Raw genomic sequence first — 5,359 nt, 5'->3', positions numbered from 1 at the left:
GAAATAAACTGAAATAATAAAATATTATAATAAAAATAAAAGCTGCTGCATCATGAACTCTTCAAAGAAGGGTTTAGGTCGTTGAATATGAGTGCCTATGCTGATATAATGCATGCATATCTCAATAGATGGTTGAGTGGTTATGTAATGTTGGCATAGATGCCACTGCATGTTGATTCAAATATGTGCTTTATTGGTTTTCAATTCTGGATCATGCCCCAATTGATTGAGACAAAGAATTGATAATTTGCATTTATTCAGCTGTATTTTTTGCCTATGTTTGTGCTTCATAGGCATGTCTGTCCTGAAACATTGTCAAAATTTCCTCCGATGAAATTAGGACATACATTTATTAGTTGCCCTTTTTTGCGTTTCAACTCTAAGCAAAAGGAAATAACTTTTCTTTGAAACAAATAGTTTAACCACCACAGACACATGTAGAAACCTATGATATGATGTAAAGTTACTAAAATAAATTTGGTTTTACACTGTTGATATCATAAAATGCCTTTTTGGCGAGAAAATGTGTAGGAGAGTCGATATACATATGTTGTTCTGTGCTCTTTTCAATTTTAGTTGGTAGTGAGGTTTATATATATATATGTTGCATAATGATAATGGGATCGTACCAGAGCTGAGAAATATGCATTCCTTAGTGAGTTTGAGAGAGGTGGACGGAAAGAGGAAACTTGCTTACAAATGCATCCTACAGCAGTTGACCAAACTCATATTAACCACTGCTTCAAACATTTTAATACAACGTTATTCGAGTAAAAGCTATTTTAATAAGAAATCATGTAATTAAAATTTAATTTAATGCTGACTTATCATCCACATGTATAACAAATGTTAACTTTTCCATCTATTTTAGAATGATTTGATAAAAAAAATACAAATTGGAAAAAATAAAAAATTAAAATGGTTCGTAAAATTGAAAAGCGAAAATATTTTCCTTTAAGTTTCGGTTTTAATTCCTGTGGATAAGAGAGTTTTGTTTCTGTTTGGAATCCAAGTCTGCTCAATTCTAGAGTCAAATATAAAGTTACAATTTACATGCTTGAAACGTATGCCATTTATGACTACACTAGTGGCTTATTTAATTATTAATAATATTTGAGATTATTTAAAATTTGATATATTAATAAGATTTTATAATATAATTTGATTAACATTAATATTGTTGTCAATATAAGAAAACGTGAATTCAAACACATTAATACGTTTTATTTTCCTATTTTAAAATTAATAAAAACCTTTTATCATCCATAAAATTGTTGTTATATAATATACAAAACTAAAGACAGTGTTTAAAATGTTCATATCATATCCTATTTTAATTATTTTTTCTATTATGTTTATGTCTAGTATTTTATTGGGCTCCGAACTAGCATATTCATATACATTGCTCTAAAATATACAATGTCCATAAATTTACATCTCTAAAGTGTGCGGGGATTGATACTGAGTTCTAATTGTAATATGGTGCAGTAATGGCTCGTCTGCCCTTAATTGCACAAAGTGTGAGGCGTAAAAGAATTGGTGCTGCATTGACAATATGGCTGGAAATTTGTAGAATTGCGATTTGGTTCTTATTTAGAATGGGTGCCAGCCTTAGCCTACATACTTATAGACCAAGGATTAGGTCATATACCTTAGATTTTTATGCACAACGGGATTATGTGAAGAGGCTTGTATATGCTAGTGACGAGACTTGTATTGAACAAGTTAGGATGAATAGAACTGCCTTTTTTAAACTATGTGAGATGTTAGAGTCGATAGGGGGATTGAAGTCGTCAAGGTTCATGCTTGTTGATGAGCAAGTAGCAATGTTTTTACATATCATCTCCCATCACCTGAAAAATCGAGTTATCAAGCATCACTTTAGAAGGTCCGGGGAAACTGTAAGCAGAGCATTTCATAGTGTTTTAAATGTTATCATACGCTTACAAGATGTCTTATTTAAAAAGCCGGAGCCAATTACAGCCGATTCATCTGACACAAGGTGGAAATGATTTAAAGTATTAGACTGAGTTTTATATATATCTTGTACAACATTTAGTTGACTTAGATTTAAATTAGTATTCTAACTCAAGGTTTTATATCATGTGATATAGAATTGCTTAGGTGCTCTTGATGGAACCCACATCAAGATTAGGGTGCCAACAGTTGATAAACCTAGATATCGAACCCGAAAAGGTGACATAGCAACAAATATGCTAGGTGTTTGTACACGAGATGCAATTTGTTTATGTTCTTCTGGTTGGGAAGGTTCGATTCCGATGGACGGGTGCTTCGAGATGCCATTAGTAGAAGACATGGACTAAAAGTTCCTCATGGTACAGTGTATAGTTAGTCTAATTTGAATTATTCATTAAGATCAAACTTTGTTTGCTGAATTAATCATTTTTAAAAAAAATTATTTTATAGGTTGTTATTATCTAGTTGATCTTGGATACACAAATTGTGAGGATTTCTTGCACCATTTAGAGGACAATGATATCATCCGAACGAGTGGCGTCAGGGTTATCAGCCAAGTTCTCCGCAAGAGTTTTTTAATATGAAACATGCCTCAGCACGTAATGTCATTGAAAGATGCTTTGGCTTATTAAAACTTAGATGAGGAATACTTAGGAGTCTATCGTTTTATCCTGTAAGGGTGCACAATAGAATTATTATTGCATGTTGTTTGCTCCATAATTTTATTCGAACCCATATGAGTATTGATCCCATTGAAGCGGAGATGGGAGAAGGATTACCTACTAATGTGGTGGATGACGATGAACCGAATATCACAAATATTCATCCATCGGATGCTTGGGCTACTTGGAGGATGGAACTAGCCAACCAAATGTTCGATGAATGGCAAGCATCTAGAAATTAGTTAGGTTTAGGGACAAATTGAGTTTGAATTGATTTGTTGATGTTATTTTATGTATCTAGTTTATTAAACTTTGGTGGTCTTTGATTAAAATTCTGTATTGTACTAAACTTTGTTGAATTATAATTTAATTATCTTTTCATTCAGCATGTGTTATAAATTTAAATTTAGTATTGAACTACCGATATAATATTATAAACTGTTCACCTTTTGATTCATGATATTCAAAATAGTAAATAATGTTAATTTGTTTTTTTTTCTTAAGAACAATATGTTAGGTGTTCCATCAACGGGTGCTTCTTCTCAAGCTTCTCGAGGAAGCAAAAGAAAATGGGTTCCAGAAGAGGATGCAGCCTTGGTTGCTTGCATGGTGGATTTGCACAATGTAGGAACATTTAATGCTGATACCGGGTTCAAAGCCGGTTATTTGAACGAGCTAGAGAAAATGCTAGAAAAGGCTTTACCAAGAGTAATGTTGAAGGCGAGACCAAATATTGAATCTCGGATTAGGTGCCTAAAAAGGGAATGGTCAGTCGTCTACGACATGCTTAATGATTAAAACAACAGCGGTTTTGGTTGGGACGAGCATAGGCAGCTCGTTGTTGCTGAAGATGCAGTTTGAGAATCCTATGTTAAGGTAAAATGTATTTCAAGTATTTATTTATTTTTTTACAAAACTTATAACTAATATGATTTACTCGTTTTTTTTAGAGTCACAAAGAAGCCTCTCAGTTCAGACATCGTTCTTTCCCTTCTACAACTAGCTTACTGCCATATACGCAAGAGATCGGGCGACTGGGAAATACGCTCAAACAGCTGCTGATGTTCTTGAAGAAATACATGCTGAGGATGAACGTACTACAGATATGAATGAAGAGAGAAACACATTCTATGACTGCGAAGCTGACGTCTCTTTAGACGACGTGGATGTTTCTGGTATGGATCCACGAGGAGATAGAGACCAAGGGGGTTCCTCATCTTCAAACAAGAGAAAGAAGAAATCTGATGCTCATGATAATGTGTATTCTTCATTTGATGAGGCTGTCACTTTGTTGGGGGAAAAAATCCAGGCTGTTGGCGATCAAATCAGTAGGAGTATTGCCTCCGAGGTGGTTGTTCAGCAGAAGTCAGTAGAACATCAAAAGATGGAAGAGAAAGCTTCAAATTTATATTCAGCCTTATGGTCAATTGAAGGTTTAACCGACGATCAGCGGTATGATGCTTTGAGTAAAATTCCCGATCATCCAGCTCAAATGATCGTTTTCTATAGTTTACCTTCTATTGCCCGATTGGAATGGGTCAGAAGATTTCTTTCTCACCATTAAATATCAATGTTCAAACTTTTTGATGTTGGAAAACTATATAAAATATGGATTATGATGTACAATTTCATTTCCATCTAACATTTTCTTAATATAAGTTAATTATGTTTATGCAGAATATAATTCTCAAGTTATATATTGATTTTAGTAAATTCATATAAAAACATTTTATTATTAAGAATTTTATGAAATTATAAATCACTATTAAATTATATTTAATATTAATTATTTTAAATTGTATAAATTAGTATAAGAAAATTTATTATCAAGAATTTTATGAAATTTAATATTAATTATTAAATTATATGTAATAATTATTATTTTAAATTATACAAATTCATAAAATATAATTTATTAGTTATAATTATTTTAAATTATTTTAAATCATATATTTTAATTAAAATATATTTAATATTAATTATTTCAAATTTTCATTTACAGTATCATATATTATGATTTGAGTAAATTCATATAAGAATATTAATTATTAAGAATTTTATTAAATTATATATTTTAATTATAATATATTTAATAATAATTATGTTAATTTATATTTTACAGTATCATATATTATGATTTGAGTAAATTCATATAAGAATATTAATTATTAAGAATTTTATTAAATTATATATTTTAATTATAATATATTTAATAAAAATATGTTTAAATATGATTAAATTATTTATTATTGATATTAATAATCTTATTAAAATTTAAATAACAATAACAATAATAATTTACCAAAACAAATTTCTACTAATTATAAGAATTTTATTAAATTATATATTTTAATTAAAATATATTTAATAATAATTATGTTTAAATATGATTAAAAATTTATTACTGATAATAATAATCTTATTAAAATTTAAATAACAATAACAATAATCATTTACCAAAACAAATTTATGCTAAGGATATTCTAGTCATTTTAGTTTTTTCCATTATGCTATTACACATCTATTCCATTCAACCAAACACAAGATTACTATTACGCCTCTATGCCATTACATTCAACCAAACAGTTAATTTACTATTACACCTCTAATCCAATACACCTCTAATCCAATACAGCGAACCAAACGCACTCTTAGGCTGGATATTTCATTGTGCATAAGATGAAGAGCACTTTTCAACTATAAATGCAACGAAGAATAAT

This window comes from Gossypium raimondii, chromosome 7 (assembly GCF_025698545.1).
Source record: "Gossypium raimondii isolate GPD5lz chromosome 7, ASM2569854v1, whole genome shotgun sequence".
Lineage (NCBI taxonomy): Eukaryota > Viridiplantae > Streptophyta > Magnoliopsida > Malvales > Malvaceae > Gossypium > Gossypium raimondii.
Note: the sequence above shows the minus strand (reverse complement) of the source record.